The sequence below is a fragment of the Pipra filicauda genome, unplaced genomic scaffold (assembly GCF_003945595.2).
Source record: "Pipra filicauda isolate LSUMZ 115617 unplaced genomic scaffold, ASM394559v2 scaffold273_size1055052_pilon, whole genome shotgun sequence".
Lineage (NCBI taxonomy): Eukaryota > Metazoa > Chordata > Aves > Passeriformes > Pipridae > Pipra > Pipra filicauda.
In genome coordinates this window covers 35,312-61,459 of record NW_024104391.1, presented here as the reverse complement: position 1 = coordinate 61,459, position 26,148 = coordinate 35,312, and the positions used below count along the sequence as shown (strand labels likewise).

Here is a 26,148-nt window from a genome sequence, read left to right as displayed (position 1 = left end):
GATGTTATTCTTGACACCCCGGGGCAAATGGAGGTATTCACCTGGTCAGCGTCAGGAGCCATCCTAACTGAGGCCTCGGTGAGTGCTTTTTGTGCGACTGGACAGTGAAGCTGTGGGAATGACCTGGCTAGTGCTCGGTGTACTCCTAATTAAAGTGTCTTTTACTCCGTGTTCCCAGGCTCCCTCCTTCCCTTCGGTCGCCGTGGGTGTGCCGGACGCCTCTGGCAGGGCTAACCCTGTGGCTTTTCTGTCCAACGTGCTGTGCTGTGTGTGCCTGCAGGTAAGAAAAGCTGGGAGCGCAGTCCTTCTGCTTTGCTTGCTGTGTCTCTTGGGTAGTGATTTTGGAGGGGAATCCCAGAGCGATTTGGTTTGAAGGGGACCTCCAAAGGCCAGCCTGCCTTCCGTGGGCAGGGACACCTTCCGCTCTCATCCCCGGCTGGATGCTCCCAGTCCCGTCCAGCCTGGCCTGGAACACTTGCAGGGATGGGGCAGGCTCAGCTTCCCTGTGCAGTGTGCTCTAATGTCTCTCCACTGGCATCCTGAAAAATGTTGTCAGCGTGTTTTGTTGGACGATGGTAAGCAGGACCCGGGTGAAAATGACATTCTGTTAGGTGCAGAGGGAAATAATTCTCCTTTGAAGCCAAATGTATTCAGATTTGCACGAGTCTTGTCTGCCTTATGTTTGAATTGCTTTCTATTCTAGGCAGTTGTTTTAAATTAAACTTTTATTTTGTGTCTCCCCCCCAGTATCCTGTCCAAGACAAAGCTACCTTTCCTTGTGGGAATGGACCGGCCGGGCTTTGGCAATCTGGCCCCTCGAAAGCCTTAAGTGACCTCTTCCAACAGGGGAAGACTGAAGCAAGCGGTGCCAGAAAGAACTGGAGCTTCTGGAGAATAAAAGCTGGAAGCGTGCCCCCAAAAATCCCCCGGGTGGTCAGTGGTCTGACTTGCACGGACCGGTGGCCTCGGCCAGGAGCGGTCCTGCGGGAAGCGCCTTTGCCCAGGCTGTAATTTTCATTTCCATTGGATGCTTGGCAAAGCCCCCCTGGGTGAGCCCCAGTGCCTGGCATGAGCGGAGCGGGCTTCCAGGGACGTATTCACCTGGTCAGCGTCAGGAACCATCCTAACTGAGGCCTCGGTGAGTGCTTTTTGTGTGACTGGCCGGTGAAGCTGTCTGTGGGAATGACCTGGCTATTGCTCAGTGTAGTCCTAATTAAGGTGTCTTTTACTCCGTGTTCCCAGGCTCCCTCTTTTCCTTCGGTCGCCGTGGGTGTGCCGGACGCCTCTGGCAGGACTAACCCTGTGGCCTTTCTGTCCAACGTGCTGTGCTGTGTGTGCCTGCAAGTAAGAAAAGTGGGGAGTTGCAAGTCCTTTGCTTTGCTTGCGTGTGTCTTTGGGTAGTGATTTTGGAGGGGATCCAGAGCGATTTTGGTTTGAATGGGACATTCAAAGGCCAGCCGCCTTCCGTGGGCAGGGACACCTCCGCTTCTCCCCTGCTGGGCTCCAGTCCGTCCCGCCTGGCCTTGCCCATTGCAGGGATGGGGCCGGCTCAGCTTCTGTTGCAGTGTGCTCTTAAATGTCTCTCCAACTGGCTCCTGAAACATGTTTTTGTCAGCGTTTTGTTTTGTTGGAAGCGGTAAAGCGGACCCTGGTGAAGCGGAATTCTCTGATGTTGCGGGCGCCGGCGGACTCGTGCGGTCACCTCCCGCGACAGGGGGAACGGGAGCGTGCTGCGGAGAAGGAAAATTCCAGGGGGTGGGTGCCGAGAAATTTGTCCTTCCCTCGCCCTGTGCTCTGCACTTAGCAATGGGTCAAGTGCAGAAGTTTCCTGGGGACCCTGGAAAAGGATGCCGGGTCTGCTAAGAAAAGTGGGGCCAAAGGAGCAGGACCTGGGTCTGCGTGCGTGGGCGAAACAAGGGATGGGTCATCCTCTGCCTCCGGGAGGGAGGGCAGCAGGAAAGGCCACGGACTAAAGCACTGAAGTGCCGTTCCCCAGGGAGCCCCTGCCCAGCACTGGACTTGCTTCTGCACTTGCTGTCCCTTTCCCAGCGGAGCCGAAGCGTCGGGTGCGGGTGCCGGGGGGATGGAGCTGCCAAGGGCAAACTGGGAGGGTGTATGCGAGGGAAGGGGGTAGAAGGAGCTCTTGACGTGCTTTTTTTCCTTCTTCATCCCACAGAATTGCCGCGAGAGGAAATACCTCAGAGGGGCTTCCCTCCAGGTAAGCCCTGAATATGCCAGGAGGTTTCAGCCGGGAGGAAAGGAACTGTGGAAGAAAAGCAGCCTAAAAATAGCCAGCGGGGATCATCAGGTTTTCCAGCCAAGAAGCACAAGGAGAGAGATGAGGGAATCGGGTTCCAATTCCTAATGATTTGGTGGGTGCAGGAATGATTTGGGTGTGTTTTCCAGTCCCTTTTGATTCCTGGGATGATTTTAAAATGATGGCTTTAGCAATCAACTAAATCGGAGATGTTGTTTCTGAGAGGAAATGGTGCCAAATAAATGCAGAGTTTTGGGTCAGTTTTGGGGATGATTTGGGTCAGTTTTTGGGGTCAGTTTGGGGTCACTGTTTGGGGTGATTTGGGTCAGTTTTGGGTCAGCTTTTGGGATGATTGGGGTGAGTTTTGGGTCAGCTTTTGGGGATGATTTGGGTCAGGTTTTGGGGTCAGTTTTGGGTCAGCTTTTGGGGTGATTTGGGTCGGTTTTGGGTCAATTTTTGGGGAGCACTGGGTGTTCCTGGGGGTTGTTGGGGGGCACTGGGTGTTTACTGGGGAGCACTGGGTGTTGCTGGGGGTTGTTGAGGAGCACTGGGTGTTACTGGGGTGCACTGGGGAGCACTGGGTGTTGCTGAGGGTTGTTGGGGAGCACTGGGTGTTACTGGGGAGCACTGGGAGAGAAAATGAAAAATAAAGAGAATAAAAAATAAACGAAATAAAAAAGGAAATATAAAAAACAAAATAAAATTAAAAAAAAAGGCAAAAAACCTAAAAAGGAAATAAAATGAAAATGAAATAAAAGAGAAAAAAAAAACAAAAAAAGAAACCCCTTCTTGGGCACCCCGTTTCCTCTCCTCCCGGCCCCCGACCCGTAAATTGCGGGGTCATCACCCCTAAAATGTGAGACGGGGACCCCAAAATGCGGGTGGGGGAACCCCAGGGAGCCGAAAAAGCGGAGGGGGAACCGCAGTAAGAAAGCGAAGCCGGGCGGTCGGGCGGCGGGGTGGGGGGGCAGGCAAGGTGGCGACGCCGGCGCGTGCGCAGTCGTTGGCAAGACGCCGGCGATCACGTGGTAACTAAGGGCAGCCAGGAGAGGGACCGGCGACGCATGCGCAGTGGCTCTCGTGGCGGTGCAGCGCTCCCTGCTCGAGTTAAGGGCCGGTTCCGGCGGCAGGGCGGGACTCGCGGTCTCCCGTCTCTCCCGGGGTGTGTGTGGGGGGAATAACACGAAGATTTTTTGGGGCGAAAGCGCAGAAATTAGCGAGGAGGGACGCTAATTTGGGTAAACTCGGTCACCGGAAGTAGAGAGCGACCGGAAGTCCTCCAAAGCCCCGGCGCGGAAGTCCGCCAAGCCCACAGTAAAGATGGCGCCGCCAGGACCGTAACGACCACACTAAAGATGGCGGCCCCGGCCCGGAAGTCCGCCAAGCCCACAGTAAAGATGGCGCCGCCAGGACCGGAACGACCACACTAAAGATGGCGGCCCCGGCCCGGAAGTTCGCCCCGACGCCACACTCAAGATGGCGCCGCCACGACCGGAACTTAGCCGAGGCCACACTAAAGATGGCGCCGCGGCCCCCGCTCGCCCCGCTCCGCTCCCGCTCCCGTCCCCGCTCCCGCTCCCGCTCCCGCTCCCGCTCCCGCCGTGCCCTGGAGATGCTATCGGGGCTGCGCCGCCGCCTTCCCCCCCCCCCGGAAGCGACCCACGGCGGCAGATCCGACGGAGATCGTCCCCGGGGTAAGCTGGGCGCGGCGGGTGGGCGCGGCCGCTCTTCTGCCTCTCCCGCGGCCATCGGGGACTGCAGGCCGGGGAAGCGACAGGCAAGTTTCCCGCCTCTGCGGAGAAACTCGCACCTGCGTGCCGCCGCAGGGCCGGGTTCGGATGTGCCCTGGCATTGCACACGCACCACACCCCCCCGCGGGGAGGGTCTGCGCTGCCTCGGGGACCCTGTCTGTGCTGCCGGGAGAGAGAAATCCTTTGGGAAGCTGGGCTGGAAACAGCAACTCTGTGAACTGCTCAGCTTTTCCTAGGCAAGGGCAGGTTTTAGGGAAGAAAGGCCCGGACGCGCGAAAGGCGCCGCGGGTCTCGCCAAGGGGGGGGGGGGCGCGCGGCTGCAGCGCCGCGCGCGGCTGCAGTGCCGCTCCCGGCCGTGTCCGCCAGGCGGCGACTGTGAGGCAGGGCCCGGCGCTCGGGGGCGCTCTCGCAAGCGACGCTTGCCCTGGGAAAGCGGCGGGCTTTGGCCACTGCCGGCCTTCCCCCGGAGGGCCCGGGCTGGCCCAGCGCCTGGCAAAACCTCGTAGGGAAAAGGCAAGCAACACCTGCGGTGGTTCTGCCCTTTCTTTAGCCAGGGACTGGAACACAGACAAAATCAAGGGGCTCTTTGACCTGGGCAGGCTCCCAGCATTTTTCAGCCTTCCTTAGCAGGGCATTCTCACCCTCTGAAAAGCTGAAAGGCTTTAACAGCTGGAGACGCGCCTGCAGCTGTGCAGATTAATGGAGTTTCTTTGAGGAAACGAAGGGGAGGTTTTCCTGTTGTGAGCCTAAATACCGAGTCTACTCTGCTTTTTCAATCAGGTGACGAAGCTTATGGAAAAAAAGACCAAAGGCCTCGAGGTGAGCACATTCTACCGAGTTCTGCTTTTCTGGGATCGGTTTGGGAAAATCACGTGAAATTCTAAAAAGCTTCTCTCCGTGTTTTCTAGTTGTTTTTTCAGCCTTGGTCTAAGTTTCATGTAGAAAAGGGCATAGAATTATTAGAACAGACCAACTAGACTTTCTCGGGAGAGATGGAAGAAAAGGCTGCTGATTGCAGTTCTGCTTTTCTTGTCTTCCCTTCGACCGTCATTTTCTCTCCCCTGCTGTTCAAATAGGCAGCAATTAATTGCTCTGCTGAAGAGTTTGCTGTACTAAGTGTCTGTCAAATTGATGCCTTCAACTCAAGATAGCACCTGCTCCTTAGTTACAAAAAGTTCCTCACAGGAGATTTTCAGGCGTGCCCATAAATCTCCTGGCTGTTTGTTTGGGAGAACAGGGTTTTCTCGTCTGTAACAGAATAGTCGTGGCATTTGCTATGGAATGCTGGTGGCAATCTAGTCAGAAGAGGACCCCGTGCTTCACTAATTTTGCCTTTTTGTTGTTCAGGGTGACTTCTTCCCAGGGATGTTATTCTTGACACCCCGGGGCAAATGGAGGTATTCACCTGGTCAGCGTCAGGAGCCATCCTAACTGAGGCCTCGGTGAGTGCTTTTTGTGTGACTGGACAGTGAAGCTGTGTGAATGACCTGGCTAGTGCTCGGTGTACTCCTAATTAAAGTGTCTTTTACTCCGTGTTCCCAGGCTCCCTCCTTCCCTTCGGTCGCCGTGGGTGTGCCGGACGCCTCTGGCAGGGCTAACCCCGTGGCTTTTCTGTCCAACGTGCTGTGCTGTGTGTGCCTGCAGGTAAGAAAAGCTGGGAGCGCAGTCCTTCTGCTTTGCTTGCTGTGTCTCTTGGGTAGTGATTTTGGAGGGGAATCCCAGAGCGATTTGGTTTGAAGGGGACCTTCAAAGGCCAGCCTGCCTTCCGTGGGCAGGGACACCTTCCGCTCTCATCCCCGGCTGGATGCTCCCAGTCCCGTCCAGCCTGGCCTGGAACACTTGCAGGGATGGGGCAGGCTCAGCTTCCCTGTGCAGTGTGCTCTAATGTCTCTCCACTGGCATCAGGAAAAATTTTGTCAGCGTGTTTTGTTGGACGATGGTAAGCAGGACCCGGGTGAAAATGACATTCTGTTAGGTGCAGAGGGAAATAATTCTCCTTTGAAGCCAAATGGATTCAGATTTGCACGAGTCTTGTCTGCCTTATGTTTGAATTGCTTTCTATTCTAGGCAGTTGTTTTAAATTAAACTTTTATTTTGTGTCTCCCCCCCAGTATCCTGTCCAAGACAAAGCTACCTTTCCTCGTGGGAATGGACCGGCCGGGCTTTGGCAATCTGGCCCCTCGAAAGCCTTAAGTGACCTCTTCCAACAGGGGAAGACTGAAGCAAGCGGTGCCAGAAAGAACTGGAGCTTCTGGAGAATAAAAGCTGGAAGCGTGCCCCCAAAAATCCCCCCGGGTGGTCAGTGGTCTGACTTGCACGGACCGGTGGCCTCGGCCAGGAGCGGTCCTGCGGGAAGCGCCTTTGCCCAGGCTGTAATTTTAATTTCCATTGGATGCTTGGCAAAGCCCCCCTGGGTGAGCCCCAGTGCCTGGCATGAGCGGAGCGGGCTTCCAGGGAGGTATTCACCTGGTCAGCGTCAGGAGCCATCCTAACTGAGGCCTCGGTGAGTGCTTTTTGTGTGACTGGACGGTGAAGCTGTCTGTGGGAATGACCCGGCTATTGCTCGGTGTGGTCCTAATTAAGGTGTCTTTTACTCCGTGTTCCCAGGCTCCCTCTTTTCCTTCGGTCGCCGTGGGTGTGCCGGACGCCTCTGGCAGGACTAACCCTGTGGCTTTTCTGTCCAACGTGCTGTGCTGTGTGTGCCTGCAGGTAAGAAAAGCGGGGAGTGCAGTCCCTCTGCTTTGCTTGCTGTGTCTCTTGGGTAGTGATTTTGGAGGGGAATCCCAGAGCGATTTGGTTTGAAGGGGACCTTCAAAGGCCAGCCTGTCTTCCGTGGGCAGGGACACCTTCCACTGTCCCCGGTTGCTCCCAGTCCCGTCCAGCCTGGCCTGGAACACTTGCAGGGATGGGGCAGGCTCAGCTTCCCTGTGCAGTGTGCTCTAATGTCTCTCCACTGGCATCCTGAAAAATGTTGTCAGCGTGTTTTGTTGGACGCCGGTAAGCAGGACCCGGGTGAAGAGGACATTCTCTGAGGTGCTGGGAGAAGGAGGACTCGTGCGGGCACCTCCAGAGACAGCGGGAACGGGAGCGTGCTGCGGAGAAGGAAAATTCCAGGGGGTGGGTGCCGAGAAATTTGTCCTTCCCTCGCCCTGTGCTCTGCACTTAGCAATGGGTCAAGTGCAGAAGTTTCCTGGGGACCCTGGAAAAGGATGCCGGGTCTGCTAAGAAAAGTGGGGCCAAAGGAGCAGGACCTGGGTCTGCGTGCGTGGGAGAAACAAGGGATGGGTCATCCTCTGCCTCCGGGAGGGAGGGCAGCAGGAAAGGCCACGGACTAAAGCACTGAAGTGCCGTTCCCCAGGGAGCCCCTGCCCAGCACTGGACTTGCTTCTGCACTTGCTGTCCCTTTCCCAGCGGAGCCGAAGCGTCGGGTGCGGGTGCCGGGGGGATGGAGCTGCCAAGGGCAAACTGGGAGGGTGTATGCGAGGGAAGGGGGTAGAAGGAGCTCTTGACGTGCTTTTTTTACTTCTTCATCCCACAGAATTGCCGCGAGAGGAAATACCTCAGAGGGGCTTCCCTCCAGGTAAGCCCTGAATATGCCAGGAGGTTTCAGCCGGGAGGAAAGGAGCTGTGGAAGAAAAGCAGCCTAAAAATAGCCAGCGGGGATCATCAGGTTTTCCAGCCAAGAAGCACAAGGAGAGAGATGAGGGAATCGGGTTCCAATTCCTAATGATTTGGTGGGTGCAGGAATGATTTGTGTGTGTTTTCCAGTCCCTTTTGATTCCTGGGATGATTTTAAAATGATGGCTTTAGCAATCAACTAAATCGGAGATGTTGTTTCTGAGAGGAAATGGTGCCAAATAAATGCAGAGTTTTGGGTCAGTTTTGGGGATGATTTGGGTCAGTTTTTGGGGTCAGTTTGGGGTCACTGTTTGGGGTGATTTGGGTCAGTTTTGGGTCAGCTTTTGGGATGATTGGGGTCAGTTTTGGGTCAGCTTTTGGGATGATTTGGGTCAGGTTTTGGGGTCAGTTTTGGGTCAGCTTTTGGGGTGATTTGGGTCGGTTTTGGGTCAATTTTTGGGGAGCACTGGGTGTTCCTGGGGGTTGTTGGGGGGCACTGGGTGTTTACTGGGGAGCACTGGGTGTTGCTGGGGGTTGTTGAGGAGCACTGGGTGTTACTGGGGAGCACTGGGTGTTGCTGGGGGTTGTTGGGGAGCACTGGGTGTTACTGGGGAGCACTGGGAGAGAAAATGAAAAATAAAGAGAATAAAAAATAAACGAAATAAAAAAGGAAATATAAAAAACAAAATAAAATTAAAAAAAAAGGCAAAAAACCTAAAAAGGAAATAAAATGAAAATGAAATAAAAGAGAAAAAAAAAAAAAAAAAGAAACCCCTTCTTGGGCACCCCGTTTCCTCTCCTCCCGGCCCCCGACCCGTAAATTGCGGGGTCATCACCCCTAAAATGTGAGACGGGGACCCCAAAATGCGGGTGGGGGAACCCCAGGGAGCCGAAAAAGCGGAGGGGGAGCCGCAGTAAGAAAGCGAAGCCGGGCGGTCGGGCGGCGGGGTGGGGGGGCAGGCAAGGTGGCGACGCCGGCGCGTGCGCAGTCGTTGGCAAGACGCCGGCGATCACGTGGTAAGTAAGGGCAGCCAGGAGAGGGACCGGCGACGCATGCGCAGTGGCTCTCGTGGCGGTGCAGCGCTCCCTGCTCGAGTTAAGGGCCGGTTCCGGCGGCAGGGCGGGACTCGCGGTCTCCCGTCTCTCCCGGGGTGTGTGTGGGGGGAATAACACGAAGATTTTTTGGGGCGAAAGCGCAGAAATTAGCGAGGAGGGACGCTAATTTGGGTAAACTCGGTCACCGGAAGTAGAGAGCGACCGGAAGTCCTCCAAGGCCCCGGCCCGGAAGTCCGCCAAGCCCACAGTAAAGATGGCGCCGCCAGGACCGGAACGACCACACTAAAGATGGCGGCCCCGGCCCGGAAGTCCGCCAAGCCCACAGTAAAGATGGCGCCGCCAGGACCGGAACGACCACACTAAAGATGGCGGCCCCGGCCCGGAAGTTCGCCCCGACGCCACACTCAAGATGGCGCCGCCACGACCGGAACTTAGCCGAGGCCACACTAAAGATGGCGCCGCGGCCCCCGCTCGCCGCTCCGCTCCGCTCCGCTCCGCTCCCGCCCCCGCTCCCGCTCCCGCTCCCGCCGTGCCCTGGAGATGCTATCGGGGCTGCGCCGCCGCCTTCCCCCCCCCCCCCGGAAGCGACCCACGGCGGCAGATCCGACGGAGATCGTCCCCGGGGTAAGCTGGGCGCGGCGGGTGGGCGCGGCCGCTCTTCTGCCTCTCCCGCGGCCATCGGGGACTGCAGGCCGGGGAAGCGACAGGCAAGTTTCCCGCCTCTGCGGAGAAACTCGCACCTGCGTGCCGCCGCAGGGCCGGGTTCGGATGTGCCCTGGCATTGCACACGCACCACACCCCCCCGCGGGGAGGGTCTGCGCTGCCTCGGGGACCCTGTCTGTGCTGCCGGGAGAGAGAAATCCTTTGGGAAGCTGGGCTGGAAACAGCAACTCTGTGAACTGCTCAGCTTTTCCTAGGCAAGGGCAGGTTTTAGGGAAGAAAGGCCCGGACGCGCGAAAGGCGCCGCGGGTCTCGCCAAGGGGGGGGGGGCGCGCGGCTGCAGCGCCGCGCGCGGCTGCAGTGCCGCTCCCGGCCGTGTCCGCCAGGCGGCGACTGTGAGGCAGGGCCCGGCGCTCGGGGGCGCTCTCGCAAGCGACGCTTGCCCTGGGAAAGCGGCGGGCTTTGGGCACTGCCGGCCTTCCCCCGCAGTGCCCGGGCTGGCCCAGCGCCTGGCAAAACCTCGTAGGGAAAAGGCAAGCAACACCTGCGGTGGTTCTGCCCTTTCTTTAGCCAGGGACTGGAACACAGACAAAATCAAGGGGCTCTTTGACCTGGGCAGGCTCCCAGCATTTTTCAGCCTTCCTTAGCAGGGCATTCTCACCCTCTGAAAAGCTGAAAGGCTTTAACAGCTGGAGACGCGCCTGCAGCTGTGCAGATTAATGTAGTTTCTTTGAGGAAACGAAGGGGAGGTTTTCCTGTTGTGAGCCTAAATACCGAGTCTACTCTGCTTTTTCAATCAGGTGACGAAGCTTATGGAAAAAAAGACCAAAGGCCTCGAGGTGAGCACATTCTACCGAGTTCTGCTTTTCTGGGATCGGTTTGGGAAAATCACGTGAAATTCTAAAAAGCTTCTCTCCGTGTTTTCTAGTTGTTTTTTCAGCCTTGGTCTAAGTTTCATGTAGAAAAGGGCATAGAATTATTAGAACAGACCAACTAGACTTTCTCGGGAGAGATGGAAGAAAAGGCTGCTGATTGCAGTTCTGCTTTTCTTGTCTTCCCTTCGACCGTCATTTTCTCTCCCCTGCTGTTCAAATAGGCAGCAATTAATTGCTCTGCTGAAGAGTTTGCTGTACTAAGTGTCTGTCAAATTGATGCCTTCAACTCAAGATAGCACCTGCTCCTTAGTTACAAAAAGTTCCTCACAGGAAATTTTCAGGCGTGCCCATAAATCTCCTGGCTGTTTGTTTGGGAGAACAGGGTTTTCTCGTCTGTAACAGAATAGTCGTGGCATTTGCTATGGAATGCTGGTGGCAATCTAGTCAGAAGAGGACCCCGTGCTTCACTAATTTTGCCTTTTTGTTGTTCAGGGTGACTTCTTCCCAGGGATGTTCTTCTTGACCCCCCGGGGCAAACGGAGGTGTCAGCGTCAGGAGCCATCCTAACTGAGGCCCTGGTAGGTCAGTGCTTTTTGTGTGACTGGCCGGTGAAGCTGTCTGTGGGAATGACCTGGCTATTGCTCAGTGTAGTCCTAATTAAGGTGTCTTTTACTCCGTGTTCCCAGGCTCCCTGTTTTCCTTCGGTCGCCGTGGGTGTGCCGGACGCCTCTGGCAGGACTAACCCTGTGGCTTTTATGCCCAACGTGCTGTGCTGTGCTGTGTGTGCCTGCAGGTAAGAAAAGCTGGGAGTGCAGTCCCTCTGCTTTGATTGCTGTGTCTCTTTGGTAGTGATTTTGGAAGCGGCGCCCGCGCAGAGCGAGGCGTTGGCTGGGCCGGCGCCTGAAGCGCTCGGGGCCGCCGGGCAGGGCAGTGCCCGGCTGGTGGTTGCCTCGCAGAGAGAAGAGCCCGGCCCTGGGAAGGCAGGGGCCTGGGCTCAAGCTGCTCTGGACCGCTGTGGGGATGGGTTTGAAGTTTTGGGATCACTTGTTTCTGTCCCTACCTTCCCACTGAAAACAATAACTTAAGAAGTCCTCCTCTGGACTGGTCCAGAGAAATTGTGGAGTCTCCATCCCTGGAGATGCTTAAAACACTTTTGCTCAGGCAAAGTCGTGAGCAACCTATTCTACCTAATCCCGCTTTTTGAGCAGGAGAGATTGGACTAGATGATCTCCAGAGGTATTGTCCAACCCCCACCATTCTGTCCTTCTGTAAAGGGGCTTTGCACTGCCCTTTTGAACTGGAATCTGTTGATGACCTGTGTTGAGGTCACACTGTAGCTTGTTACACTGCAGCTTGTCACACTGAATGGCAGCCTGAATAATTTAATATTGAACTGTGATTAATCACAAGATGAAAGCTAAGATAGACTGGTAAGAGGCAGTGTTCTTTGCTGCAGCATTTCCCACCTGAGGTAATTTTCCTTTTTCTGAAAGTGTCAAGTACAGTTGGGCAATGTACTACATAGGAAGAAGGGAAAGAATCTCAAAAACAAATAAATGAACAAAAAAACCCCTTTAGATTTGCTTGTGCAAGAAGAGGATTGTTCTTCCACTCAGCCAGGTTTTGAGAGGACAAATTAATTGTTTCTCTGACAAAACTATACATTGGAGGCTGTTAATGATCCCATAGTCTGTGCTAAAGGTTTTAGCTGATTGTGTTTGTCATCAGCTTTTACTAAAGAAAAAGCAAGCCTTCTTGGCTGTGTGGATATTACAGGAACGAAATGATTCCATTCATGTAGATAATGATAACAGAGCCAAAACAAAAATATTGCAAGTGTCCTATGTGGAACAATATACAGAATTTCAAAAGGGATTGTAGTGGTCCGATATACAGAACTAACATACTTCCTGTTCCTTATTTGCTGATCAGGTCATATTTATCTGCCTGTCAGGACTGTCGGAGCACTGGATGGAGAGCAGGTCATATGAAGAGGATTAGGGAGTAAAAGGCAGCTTGTACTGAAGTGCAGGGAAAGTATAAATATTGATATATATTGGCACAGTGCCTGGCCTTAATGCTTAAAATCCTTTGGAGAGCTGTCTGCATATTTACTGTATTAATGATCAAATGCAAGGCTGTGTTGGGAAAGGTCTTCCATTTGGAAGTCAGTAGTTGAGACTGTCTTGCCTATGAAAAAGAGGGAGAATTTTCGTTAGAGGATGTAGGATTCTGGCTGGTAATAGTCTTAATTCAAGGTATTTTTAGAGAATTGATTTAATACAAGCAGAACAAATGGCCAGAAGTGTAATGAGAGACAAGTTGAAATTAGAAAGTAGATGTGCATTTTGAATGTATTGTCATAGCAACTGATTAAATTCTCCCTCTCTTGCTGTTCTGGGGACCTTTTAAATGTGCTTTGGCTAAATAAAAAGTATTAGACTATTTCAGAGCCAAAAGGTCAGTTCTTGTTGTCTCTTTTGCACTTTAATTCTAGTACACTGATACTTGCTAACCACTTATAACCCTAGATGCAGAATGAGAACTTGGGTTATTAACAATAAAGAAGTAAACAGCAGAAAGACTTGACCTTTCTTTTGAATTGCCCTACAGTGTTAAAAAATACCAAACAAACCTCCTTCCCCAAAGAAACACCCCCAAAATACCCCAAGAACTCACCAAACAGAAAATCACCGACAACCAAAAAGCAGAAGTAACAAACATGAACAGCAAGTGGAGGAAGAGTTTGAAAGCGGGCTGGACAGAAGCAGAAGTGTTACTGCCCACTCTTAGGCCACTGTGCTGATTAAATGGGTGTTGTTAGGTTTAGATCAGTAGTTCGTTGTTGTTGGGTTTTTCGGTGGTGTTGATTTTTTTGTTGTCGTTGTGGGGGATTGTTTGTTTGTTTGTTTTATTTTGTTTTTTTTCTGTATTAAAAATCTGGCTCAGTTACTCTCTAGTTCTGGTGTGTTTTCTTTTCCAGGTGGTTGGTGTTTCTGCAGTGTTTGGCACAGGACTGGGGGAGATTTTTACCCAGCTTTCTAAAGCTGTAGATGAATAGGAGAGGTAAGGGGATAACTTTTGGTCCGTGACTCAGTGACCACTTCCTGAAGGTCCTGATTCATGAGTCTGCTCCTTTGATTTGAAGGAGTGTACAGTTGCCATAGCCAAGGTAGCTTAGGGTGTCCAGTATCAGCATAAAAAGCAGCAGTAAAAAGGAACTATTCAGAGATGAATTTTTGTGCTGTTCCGTGAAAAAGTAAAAGCTATCTGTGCCAGCAAGTCTGTGAAGTAATTTTTTTCTTGTAATTCCATACCAAGTTTTGAATTGTTGCTGTTTTAATGAAGTATGTTCATTGATTTTGCATCCATTGGTTTCAGAATCCAAATCTGGGGAAAAAAGTACTGTCTTTCTGAAATGTCTCTCAAACATGAAAGCCTAGAGAAAACTTTTTTTTTGAGTAAAAAGGAGCCTCCAGGATGATCCTTATGCAATACAAATCATGTGTTTTTCAGACTGAATGCACTCCCTTTATTCACCTTTTCAGAGAGTATCGTCCAGAATACGAGCGCCTGAGAAAAAGTGTTTTTAGCTGTTTTACATCTGAACAGTGTATCTGGGGTCACTTTTAGGCACACAATTGCCTTTATGTTGAGAGGGTCTAACATTTCATTTACTAGTCGTACTCACTGTGGGAAAACTCCTGTCCTGAAGGAGTCCACCATTTGCCTTTTTTTTTCCTAGATGTGGTGGAGCATATCTTTACAAAAATAAAGATTTTGTAAAACAGATGTTGCTCAGTGGTTTAGTGCTAATATTTGAGCTAATTGTGTGAAAATGATTGGGAAATAAGATTGTGTCTTCCATTCAGATGGATAGAGAGTTCTTAAAAATAAATTTCCAAAGGGATTTGTTGAGACTATCCCTGTATCTTCCTGCACCAGTGAAGAGTACTAGTTTGACTTAGTAAGAAAGACTGAATTGCAGTGCCAAAATCAGTAGCTCTGCTCACCTTGAGTTGTGGCTGTCCAAAGGACAGTTCTCTGCAGGCACAGCTACACAGAGTTTGGCTTCCCGGCGCTGCTGAAAACGTCCTAGAATCCCACCTGACTGGAGGTTGCTTTCCACGCTTAGTCAGAAGTTCTGTGAAACCTTAGTTGAAATGTAAGACCTGCATAGTGACTTCTGCTCTCTGACTGGGGGACAGGCTGCTGGGTTTGGGTGAGGTTTCTCTTCTCCTAATGTTTTAAATGTTCTCAGAATCCACAGGTAAATCTTTGTCTACGGGAGAAAGCTCAAAATAAACAAAAGAGAGAGCAGCTGGAACACTTGTGGAAGGACATGGGCAGCGTGTGTGTGCAGGGCAGCACAGTGGCAGGTACCTCCCCAGGAAGATAAAGTTTACTGCAGAAGTTTTCTGAAGAGTTTGCCTTGTGAAGTAGTACAGTGCTTCTTTGTCCTCACAGCAGAAGTGTGAAAGCAGCTCCATGTTAGAGGAGCGGGGCTTTAGTTCCTGTGGGGTTGGTCACACTCAGCTCTTCCTGTGTCAGTCACAGGTTTGGAAGAAACCCTGCTGTGTAGCTAAAGCAGTGGACCTACTAGAAATAATGAAATACTTTAGAAAAGGTGAAACAGTCAGATCAGAATATGAGAAAGCTCTGCTGTTGGCTGCACTGTTCCTTAGATGAGGCGAGTAGGTGCTGATGGAGTCTGTCCTGTGTCTGGGATCCACAAGCAGCTTTCTGTCCCCTTAGAGCAGGTGTTCAGTGCTGGGTTTCTGTGCAGATAGAAACCTTACCTTTAGCAAGCTGGTTGGTGTACAGCTGTTTCTGTTCCCTTCAAGGACCTGATGCTTCTGCAATGGGTCCCTCTGAGCTAATACTAACACGAGGAACTCTCGATGAAGAGCAAGAAGAGAGGGAGAGTGACGCTGATGGCATTGACCATGAAGGTAAGGGAATGAGGTCTAAAAGCTGCCTCTCAAGAAATCCCCTCTATATTTCATGTCCTGGATGGACTGTAAGGAGAGCCTAGAAAACAAGCAAACATTCAGTCACCTGACGTGTCAGAATCTGTAGCAGAAGCTCAGCTGCAATGGTCAGTGCAGGGATATCACTCTGTAACCTTTGTGAAAGTTCAATTGTAAATTTTCTATTCAAGTAATTAATAGGTGTATAATACACATAGACCAGAGAACTCGTTAGGCTTGGGGCATGCAGTGACCTCTGAACCTGATTGATGCACAGATGTGTCCATCATCTTTTTGGCCTTACAGTTTCTGCCCCTGGCTCTCTTCCCTTTTCCTGTGACTGTGGTCTTGGAGCAATCTTCTAAGTTGTTACAGTGTGATTTTTCTCTTCTATAGCTCACAGACTTAATCTTCATTCTTTCCCTGTTCCACTGATGGGTAGGATCACTTATTTCCTTTGCCCTGTAATGTAGCTGAAGATGGAATAGACTTTCTATGTTGCTTTGGCTATCCTGATTCTAGCTTTTTTTCGGAAACACAAGTAGAACAAGTACTGAAATAGCGCTGAACTTCAGCAGCAGCGGGGACTGCGCAGGAGAAGGAGGGTGGGCAGCGGGCCTGGGGCAGGCAGGGGGATGGGGGTGGGGGCGGGCACTTAAAAGATTTCGGCCAGGGAGCTGATCTCAGCCAGCACCCAGTCGGGGCAGTCTGAGTCCCCGTAGAAGCAGAACTGCTGCGTGGGGAGAGGCGGTCAGAGGCGCACTGCCGCTCTGCGTCCTTCCCGCTCCCCGCCGCCGACTCCCGGCCCACCACGTCGCCGCTGCTCCCCGGTCCCCCGTGCCGCACAGTCCGCCTTCGCGATCCGGAACCGCCCCGTGTGCCGGTGGGGGGCTCCCCGAGGGGCTCTGCAGGGGCCTTGGGGCCGGGACCCCGGGGGTGCAGCCCGACCAAGGGGCGGGGCAGGGGACGGGGTCCCGGGAGCGGGACCCGGGACGGCCACGGACCCGCGGGAAGGGCCCCTCCGACACGGCCCTCGTCCCTCCTCCTGACCACCCGAGCACCTCCCGCCACCCCGCGGGCTCCAAGCCCCGCCAATCCGGGCCCGAGGCAGCGTCTGGCCCGCCAATCCCGGCCCGCCTTTCTCGGCGCCGTCCAATCACAGCCCGCCTTTTCAATCCGGCAGCGGTCCCGCAAGCTCTGCCCGCTCAGCCGCGGCGCGGCCCCTCCGAGCGGCACCGTCCCCCCGTTCCCCTCAGGTGCTGCTGGGACCACGGAGAGCGGTGGGAGCTCCACGGTCACGCCCCGTCCGGGAGCTCTCCTAGGAGAAGGAGAGGGAGGCGGGGAGCGGGCGGGAGGGGCTCCGGGAGCGGGGCCTGCGGGACCAGCGGGGTTCTCGGGAACGGGCGGGCGGGGATTGGCTGGGCTGGCACGAGGGGGGCGGGGCTGTGCGGGCCGCGGGCTATAAATAGCGGGCGGGGGGAGCGGGGGGGGCCAGTTCGGCGGCGGAGGTGGAAGCGGCGCTGGAGCTGCGGGAGCCGGGGCGAGATCGGCGGTGAGCTGGGGCGGGACTCCCGCGGCTGCCGCTCCCGACGTGCAGGTCCGATCCCGGCCCGCCACTCCCAGCCCGCTTTTCTCCGCTCCGTCCAATCGTAGTCCGCCCTTTCAATGGGGCCGCGGTCCCGTAAGCTGTGCCCGCTCAGCCGCGGCGCGGCGCCGCCCCCCTTCCCCACGTCCCCCTCAGGCGCTGTAGGTGCCGGCGCCTTTGCTTCCGGAGCCGCGCCTGCGCTGCCGCAGCCCCCGACAGGCCCTGTTGGGACCAGGGAGGGCGGGTGGCACAGCTCCGCGCTCACGTCCCGTCTGGGAGTTCTTCCGGGAGGCGGGGAGGGGGCGGGAGCGGCGGCGGCCCTTTCAACGGGGCCGCGGTCGAGCAAGCTCTGCCCGCTCAGCCGCGGCGCGGAGCCGCCCCCCTCTCCACCTCGTCCCCCGCGTTCCCCTCCGGCGCCGGTCTCGGCGCCTTTGCTTCGGGATCCGGCGGAGCCGCGCCTGCGCTGCCGCGGTGCCCGCAGGCGCTGTTGAGAGGGCGGGTGGGAGGTCCGCGGACCCGTCCCGTCCCGGAGTTCTCCCGGGAAAAGGGGAGGGAGGCGGGGAGCGGGCGGAAGCGGAGCAGTCCCTGGGAGCGGGGCGTGAGGGGACAGCGGGGCTCTTGGGGACGGGCAGGGCGGGAACGGGCAGGCGGGGATTGGCGGGGCCGGACGCTGCCGGACGCTGGGATTGGCTGGGCTGGCACGAGGGGGGCGGGGCTGTGCGGGCCGCGGGCTATAAATAGCGGGCGGGGGGAGCGGGGGGGGCAGTTCGGCGGCGGAGGTGGAAGCGGCGCTGGAGCTGCGGGAGCCGGGGCGAGATCGGCGGTGAGCTGGGGCGGGACTCCCGCGGCTGCCGCTCCCGACGTGCAGGTCCGATCCCGGCCCGCCACTCCCAGCCCGCTTTTCTCCGCTCCGTCCAATCGTAGCCCGCCCTTTCAATGGGGCCGCGGTCCCGTAAGCTGTGCCCGCTCAGCCGCGGCGCGGCGCCGCCCCCCTTCCCCACGTCCCCCTCAGGCGCTGTAGGTGCCGGCGCCTTTGCTTCCGGAGCCGCGCCTGCGCTGCCGCAGCCCCCGACAGGCCCTGTTGGGACCAGGGAGGGCGGGTGGCACAGCTCCGCGCTCACGTCCCGTCTGGGAGTTCTTCCGGGAGGCGGGGAGGGGGCGGGAGCGGCGGCGGCCCTTTCAACGGGGCCGCGGTCGAGCAAGCTCTGCCCGCTCAGCCGCGGCGCGGAGCCGCCCCCCTCTCCACCTCGTCCCCCGCGTTCCCCTCAGGCGCCGGTCTCGGCGCCTTTGCTTCGGGATCCGGCGGAGCCGCGCCTGCGCTGCCGCGGTGCCCGCAGGCGCTGTTGAGAGGGCGGGTGGGAGGTCCGCGGACCCGTCCCGTCCCGGAGTTCTCCCGGGAAAAGGGGAGGGAGGCGGGGAGCGGGCGGAAGCGGAGCAGCCCCTGGGAGCGGGGCGTGAGGGGACAGCGGGGTTCTTGGGGACGGGCAGGGCGGGAACGGGCAGGCGGGGATTGGCGGGGCCGGACGCTGCCGGACGCTGGGATTGGCTGGGCTGGCACGAGGGGGGCGGGGCTGTGCGGGCCGCGGGCTATAAACGGCGTGGGCGGGGGGCCCTGGGGGCAGTTCGGCGGCGGAGGTGGAAGCGGCGCTGGACCTGCGGGAGCTGGTCCGGGATCGGCGCGGCCGCTGAGCCAGGGTGGGACCTTCGCGGCTGCCGCTCCAGGGAGCGGTGGGGAGCCATGGGGCAGCACCCGCTCGGCTGCCGATCCAGGGGGGACCGGGGTCGGTCCCCCACAGCTGCCGAGGCAGGGCGTTGGGCAGGCGGTGTCCCGGGCAGCTGTGCCGGCCAGCTTTGGTCAGTGCTCAGTGGGGGAGCAGCCCATGCTCAGGGGTGCTGCCCCGAACCAGAAGGATGAGGATGCAACCTCTCAGTGGGGCTGGTATTGAAAGTATTGTTACAAAGAAAAGTAAAAAAAGATATTTCATTCTATTATAATTTTATTTTGCTTTTATTTTCATCTTTGACTACTTGATTGTTTATTCTATTGTTTTGTTGCTGTTCCCGTTGGGATGGGTGGGACAGCTCTTAGAGATATTTAAGTGAATGACAAAGACTGATTTGTGACCTTGTCAACAGCCCCGGGCTGCAGAGATACCCAGGAGCAGATTTAGGCAGAGGCAGCAGAAAGCTGAGGCAGAGGCAGCAGAAAGCTGAGAACCTGGAGCTGAGGCAGCAGAGCTGGTGGAGACATAAAGACGGTAGGACTGTGGGCAGAACAAGAGTGGGGCTGGATTAGGGAGCATGGACCTGGCATAAGTACTGCAGGGATGGAGCTGGGATAAAAATAGTCAGGCCTGGCCTGGAATGTGGGCTTGAGAGCTGGGGTGGAAAACTCAGACCTTTAACAAAAGGAAGATGCTAGGATTGGAACATGCAGCAGCTTTACCAGGAGCTGACAGCAGAGCTGGCAGAGAAATAAAGGTTGTGGGTCTGGGTATGGGATGGGGAGAGTGGTGCTCGGAAAGGGACTGTGGAGGAGGGATAGGGACTGTGGCACTGCAGCAGAAATCACTGTATGATTGAGACAGGGACTGGCACCGTCGCTGAAACATCTGTGTGTCTGTGGAATAGGGATTGATGGGCAGGAACATGGACTGGGGGGGAAGAGCTGAAATCAGTCTAGGGCAGGGATCTGGACTTTGGAGTTGGGATCGGGTTTGTGGGGCTGGAGGAGTACCTGGGGGACTGGGAATGGGAATGTGAAGTTGGAGCTGGAAAGTCGCAGAGCTGGAGCCAAGCTGAAGATCCTGCAGTGAGAACCTGGAGCAGCTTCCCATGGCGGCGCTGGCAAGATGCAGAGCTACTGCTGAGAGAGCAGAGCTGGCAGTGCAATAAAGCTTGTGGGTCTCGAGCTGAAATCACTGAGGGGCTGGGGTAGGGACAGGGTTCTGGGCTTGGGACTGTAACACTTTGGGCAGTAATCAGAGCAATCACTGTGACATAGGGCCTGTGGCACCGTCGCTGCAATGGCTGTGTGTGTGATATAGGGATTGATGGGCGGGAACGTGGATTGGGTGGGAGAGCTGAAATCAGTCTAGGGCTGGGCTTGTGATTTTGGAATTGAGATCAGGTTTGTGGGGCAGGAGGAGCACCTGTGGGACTGGGATTGGGAGTGTGAGGGTGGAGCTGGAAAGTCGCAGAGCTGGAGCCAAGCTGAAGATCCTGCAGTGAGAACCTGGAGCAGCTTCCCGTGGCGGCGCTGGCAAGATGCAGAGCTACTGCTGAGAGAGCAGAGCTGGCAGTGCAATAAAGCTTGTGGGTCTCGAGCTGAAATCACTGAGGGGCTGGGGTAGGGACAGGGTTTGGGCTTGGGACTGTAACACTTGGGCAGGAATCCGTGTGGGGAGGAGACAGGGCCTGTGGCACCGTCGCTGAAATCCCTGTGTGTCTGTGGAATTGGGATTATAATTGGGAATGTGGACTGAGAGGCTGGGGCTGACATCAGCATAATGCTAGGATTGCATCTGTGGAGCTGGGAGAGTGTCTGGAGCTCAGATAGGGCCTGTGGCACAGTCGCTGAAATCCCGGAGTGGCTGTGGCATAGGGATTCCCGTGGCGGCGCTGGCAAGATGCAGAGCTACTGCTGAGAGAGCAGAGCTGGCAGTGCAATAAAGCTTGTGGGTCTCGAGCTGAAATCACTGAGGGGCTGGGGTAGGGACAGGGTTTGGGCTTGGGACTGTAACACTTGGGCAGGAATCATTGTGGGGAGGAGATAGGGCCTGTGGCACCATCACTGAAATCCCTGTGTGTCTGTGGAATTGGGATTAAAATTGGGAATGTGGACAAAGAGGCTGGGGCTGAAATCAGCATAGTGCTAGGATTGCATCTGTGGAGCTGGGAGAGTGTCTGGAGCTCAGATAGGGCTTATGGCACCATTGCTGAAATCCCTGAGTGGCTGTGGAATAGGGATTAATGGGCGGGAATGTGGACTGGGCAGGTAGAGCTGAAGTCAGTCTAGGGCTGGGCTTGTGATTTTGGAATTGGGATCGGGTTTGTGGGGCTGGAGGAGCACCTGGGGGACTGGGACCGGGAGTGTGAGGGTGGAGCTGGAAAGTCGCAGAGCTGGAGCCAAGCTGAAGATCCTGCAGTGAGAACCTGGAGCAGCTTCCCGTGGCGGCGCTGGCAAGATGCAGAGCTACTGCTGAGAGAGCAGAGCTGGCAGTGCAATAAAGCTTGTGGGTCTCGAGCTGAAATCACTGAGGGGCTGGGATAGGGATGGGTTCTGGGCTTGGGACTGTAACACTTGGGCAGGAATCCGTGTGGGGAGGAGATAGGTCCTGTGGCACCGTCGCTGAAATCTCTATGCAGCTGGAAATGGGATTGTATATTGGGAATGTGGACTGGGCGGGAGAGCTGAAATCGGTATAGGGCTGGGCTTGTGATTTTGGAATTGGGATAGGAATTTTGGGGCTGGAGGAGCACCTGGGGGACTGGGATTGGGAGTGTGAGGGTGGAGCTGGAAAGTCGCAGAGCTGGAGCCAAGCTGAAGATCCTGCAGTGAGAACCTGGAGCAGCTTCCCGTGGCGGCGCTGGCAAGATGCAGAGCTACTGCTGAGAGAGCAGAGCTGGCAGTGCAATAAAGCTTGTGGGTCTCGAGCTGAAATCACTGAGGGGCTGGGGTAGGGACAGGTTTTGGGCTTGGGACTGTAACACTTGGGGCAGTAATCAGAGCAATCACTGTGACATAGGGCCTGTGGCACCGTGGCTAAAATCCCTGTGTGGTTGGAATTGGGATTGTAAATTGGGAATGCAGACTGGGAGGCTGGGCCTGAAGTCAGTATAGTGCTAGGATTGCATCTCTGGAGCTGGGAGAGTGTCTGGAGCTTGGATAGGGACTGGCACCGTTGCTTAAAAACCTGTGCGGCTGTGGACTAGTGATTGATGGGCAGGAATGTGGACTGGGCGAGGAGAGGTTAAATTAGTCTAGTGCTGGGTTTGTGAGTTTTGAATTGGGCTAGGGTTTGTGGGGCTGGAGGAGTAATTGGGCGACTGGGAATGGGAGTGTGAGGTTGGAGCTGGAAAGTCACAGAGATGGAGCCAAGATGAAGATCCTGCAAGATTTGGAGCTGCTGCTGAGAGAGCAGAGCTGGCAGTGCAATAAAGCTTGTGGGTCTCAAGCTAAAATCACTAAGGGGCTGGGATAGAGCTGGGGGCTAGAATATGGACTGGATGCTTTGGTCAGGGAGTGTAGGTTTTGAGTAGAAATTACTGTGGGATTGGGATTGTATTTTTGTGCACTCTGGGGAGTCTAGTAATTATATTGCAAGCCATTAGAGGGAACTGGGAGTACTGGGTAGAGTCAGCTGTTCTATGGGGAAGGCCCAGGTGTTAACAATGAGGGGGAGGAGGGGCCAGGGATTGGGCTGAGGCCCCTTGGCTGTTGTTCGGAGTCAGGAGCTGTAGCAGGACTTCTTAGACTGTGACTCAGGTGAGTCTGTTTCAATTTCACCTTTACAGTCCCTTCCTACTGTCCCCAGTCCCTCCTGAGTCCTTCCCAGTTTCTCCCAAGTACCCCAAACCCCATCCCAGTGCAGTCAGTCCCCTCCCTGTTCCTTCCCCAGTGCCTCCACTCCTTCCCAATTGCTCCCACTGCACCCCAGTCCCATCCCAGTCCATCCCTTGTACCCTCAGTCCAACCAAGCTCCCTGCGCAGTTCCCTCCAGAACCTCCCCAGTGCTCCCAGTCCTTCCCAAGTTGTTTCAAACCCATTGCAGTCCCTCCCCAGTGCCTTCAGTCCCACCCCAGTTCCCTCCCCAGTGATCCCACTTGCTCCCAAGTGCCACCAGTGCAGCCCAGTCCCAACCCAGTGCCCCTGGTACCTCCCCAGTGCTCTCAGATCCATCCTAGTTCTCTCAGTCCCATCCAAGTACCTCCAGTCCTTCCCCACTGCATCCCAGTGCTCCGAGTCCCTCCCAAGTGCATTAAAGAGCCATCATCAGTGGACCCAGTCCCTCCCCAGTCCCTCCTAAATGATTCCTAGTCCCTCCCCAGTGCTTCCAATCAAATCCCAGTCCCTCCCCAGTCCCTTCCCAGTACATCTGCGCCCCATCCCAGTGGTCCCAGTCCCTCCCCAGAGATTCTCAGGCCCATCCCAGGCACGCTCTCCAGTCCCCTCCCCAGTCCTCTCACAGTCCCCTTGCAGTCCCTTCCCAGTCCTATCCCAGTCCCTGCAGTCCCTTTCCCAGTGCTCCCAGTCCCATCCCAGTTCCCTCCCCAGTGACCTCAGTCCCATCCCTGTGCCCACCCAGCGCATCTCAGTCCCATCCCAGTGCCTTCCTAGTTCGTTGTGCTCCTTTTCCCTGTGCATCCCATTCCCATCCCAGTCACTTCGCAGTCCCTCCCTGCTCCCTCCCCAGTTCCCCCAGTCCTAGCCCAGTGCCACCAGTGCTCCCAGTCCCACCCCAGTGCCCCCACTCTCATCCCAGTCCCTTCCCACTTCTCTCAGTGCAAGCCAGCGCAACCATTCCTTCCCAAGTGTCCTCCTGCAGTGCAACTCAATCCTTCCCCAGTTTGCCCAGTCCCAGCCCAGTCCTTTCCCACTGCCCCCAGTCCCATCCCAATTCCCAGTGATCCCAGTCCCATCCCAGTGGTGCCCCAGTGTGTCTTAGTGCCTCCCCAGTGCCTCTCAGTCCTATCCCAGTGCCTCCAGTCCCTCCCTAGAGAATCCCAGTCCCAGCCCAGTTCCCCCAAGTGCCCCCAGGGCCTCTCCAGTGCCCTCAGTCCCGGCCCAGTCCCTCCCCAGTGCATCTCACTCCTATCCCAGTGCCCCCAGTCCCACGGATCCCCAGTCCCTCCCCAATGACCCCCAGTCCCATCCCAGTCCCCTCACCCCCCCGAAAATCTCAGTCCCACCCCAGTGTCCCCACTCCCAGCCCAAATCCCCCCAGTGCCCCCAGTCCCTCTCCAGTGTCCCCAGTCCCATCCCCATCCCTCCCCACTGCCCCCAGTCCCTTCCAGTGCATGCCAGTCCTTTTCCCCGATGCATCCCACTCCCTCCCTAGAACATCCAAGTCCCAGCCCAGTTCCCTCCCCAGTGCCCATGACCCATCCCCAGCCCTCCCGCGACCTCAGTCCCTCCCCAGGGCATCCCGGTTCTTTCCCCCTCTGCATCCCAGTCCCATGCCAGGCCCAATCCCCAGTCCTGTCACAGTCCTCTTGCAGTCCCTCCCCAGTCCAGTCCCCGTCCCTGCAGTGGCTTTCCCATTGCTCCCAGTCCCTCCCCACTGCATTCCATTCCTTTCTCCCATGCATCCCATTCCCAGCCCAGTACCATCCCAGTTCCCTTCCCAGCCCCCTTGCAGTCCCTCCCTGCTCCCTCCCCAGTTCCCCCAGTCCTAGCCCAGTGCCACCAGTGCTCCCAGTCCCACCCCAGTGCCCCCACTCTCATCCCAGTCCCTTCCCACTTCTCTCAGTGCAAGCCAGCGCACCCATTCCTTCCCAAGTGTCCTCCTGCAGTGCAACTCCATCCTTCCCCAGTTTGCCCAGTCCCAGCCCAGTCCTTTCCCACTGCCCCCAGTCCCATCCCAATTCCCAGTGATCCCAGTCCCATCCCAGTGGTGCCCCAGTGTGTCTTAGTGCCTCCCCAGTGCCTCTCAGTCCTATCCCAGTGCCTCCAGTGCCTCCAGTCCCTCCCCAGAGAATCCCAGTTCCAGCCCAGTTCCCCCAAGTGCCCCCAGGGCCTCTCCAGTGCCCTCAGTCCCGGCCCAGTCCCTCCCCAGTGCATCTCACTCCTATCCCAGTGCCCCCAGTCCCACGGATCCCCAGTCCCTCCCCAATGACCCCCAGTCCCATCCCAGTGCTCCCAGTCCCCCACCCGCCCCCGAAAATCGCAGTCCCACCCCAGTGTCCCCACTCCCAGCCCAAATCCCCCCAGTGCCCCCAGTCCCTCTCCAGTTCCCCAGTCCATCCCCAGCATGCCCACGACCCCCAGTCCCTCCCAGTACATGGCAGTCTTTTCACCGATCATCCCACCGCCCTCCCGAGAACAATCCAAGTCCATCCCAGTTCCCTCCGTGACATCAGTCCCCTCCCCAGGGCATCCGGTTGCTTGCACCACTGCATCCCAGTCCCATCCCAGGCCCACTCCCCAGTCCTGTCACAGTCCTCTTGCAGTCCCTCCCCAGTCCAATCCCAGGCCCTGCAGTGGCTTTCCCGTTGCTCCCAGTCCCTCCCCACTGCATTCCGCTCCTTTCTCCCATGCATCCCATTCCCATCACAGTACCATCCCAGTTCCCTTCCCAGCCCCCTTGCAGTCCCTCCCAGCTCCCTCCCCAGTTCCCCCAGTCCTAGCCCAGTGCCACCAGTGCTCCCAGTCCCACCACAGTGCCCCCACTCTCATCCCAGTCCCTTCCCACTTCTCTCAGTGCAAGCCAGCGCACCCATTCCTTCCCAAGTGTCCTCCTGCAGTGCAACTCAGTCCTTCCCCAGTTTGCCCAGTCCCAGCCCAGTCCCTTCCCACTGCCCCCAGTCCCATCCCAATTCCCTCCCCAGTGATCCCAGTCCCATCCCAGTGGTGCCCCAGTGTGTCCTAGTGCCTCCCCCGTGCCTCTCAGTCCTATCCCAGTGCCCCAGTGCCACGGTTCCCCAGACCCTCCCCAATGACCCCCAGTCCCATCCCAGTGCTCCCAGTCCCCCCCCCCGCCCCCCAAAAATCTCAGTCCCACCCCAGTGTCCCCACTCCCAGCCCAAATCCTCCCAGGGCCCCCAGTCCCTCCCCACTGCCCCCAGTGCCTCCCAGTGCATGCCAGTCCTTTTCCCCGATGCATCCCACTCCCTCCCTAGAACATCCAAGTCCCATCCCAGTTCCCTCCCCAGTGCCCCTGACCCCATCCCCAGCCCTCCCGTGACCTCAGTCCCTCCCCAGGGCATCCCGGTTCTTTCCCCCTCTGCATCCCAGTCCCATGCCAGGCCCACTCCCCAGTCCTGTCACAGTCCTCTTGCAGTCCGTCCCCAGTCCAGTCCCCGTCCCTGCAGTGGCTTTCCCGTTGCTCCCAGTCCCTCCCCACTGCATTCCATTCCTTTCTCCCATGCATCCCATTCCCATCCCAGTACCATCCCAGTTCCCTTCCCAGCCCCCTTGCAGTCCCTCCCTGCTCCCTCCCCGGTTCCCCCAGTCCTAGCCCAGTGCCACCAGTGCTCCCAGTCCCACCCCAGTGCCCCCACTCTCATCCCAGTCCCTTCCCACTTCTCTCAGTGCAAGACAGCGCAACCATTCCTTCCCAAGTGTCCTCCTGCAGTGCAACTCAATCCTTCCCCAGTTTGCCCAGTCCCAGCCCAGTCCTTTCCCACTGCCCCCAGTCCCATCCCAATGCCCAGT

The 26,148-nt window shown here is 56.5% G+C and overlaps 3 long non-coding RNA genes across 5 annotated transcripts; all 3 read left to right on the top strand.

Annotated features, from left to right (window-relative positions):
* Window positions 1-5,610: 5,610 nt before the first annotated feature.
* LOC113985510 lies at window positions 5,611-13,800 on the top strand. Of its 2 annotated transcripts, none has more exons than XR_005564002.1 (3): window positions 5,611-5,652; window positions 12,150-13,283; window positions 13,734-13,800. It is a non-coding gene; the product is annotated as an uncharacterized LOC113985510 (long non-coding RNA). The 2 variants fall into 2 exon arrangements; XR_003539831.2 differs by lacking the exon at window positions 5,611-5,652 and adding an exon at window positions 10,970-11,010.
* LOC120323502 lies at window positions 10,140-10,944 on the top strand. 2 transcript variants are annotated; one of them, XR_005564001.1, is made up of 3 exons: window positions 10,140-10,181; window positions 10,710-10,799; window positions 10,904-10,944. It is a non-coding gene; the product is annotated as an uncharacterized LOC120323502 (long non-coding RNA). The 2 variants fall into 2 exon arrangements; XR_005564000.1 differs by having other exon boundaries at window positions 10,710-10,795; window positions 10,904-10,942.
* Window positions 13,801-13,804: 4 nt separating the features above from the next.
* On the top strand, window positions 13,805-15,697 carry LOC120323503. The gene is made up of 2 exons (XR_005564003.1): window positions 13,805-14,382; window positions 14,479-15,697. It is a non-coding gene; the product is annotated as an uncharacterized LOC120323503 (long non-coding RNA).
* Window positions 15,698-26,148: the final 10,451 nt, after the last annotated feature.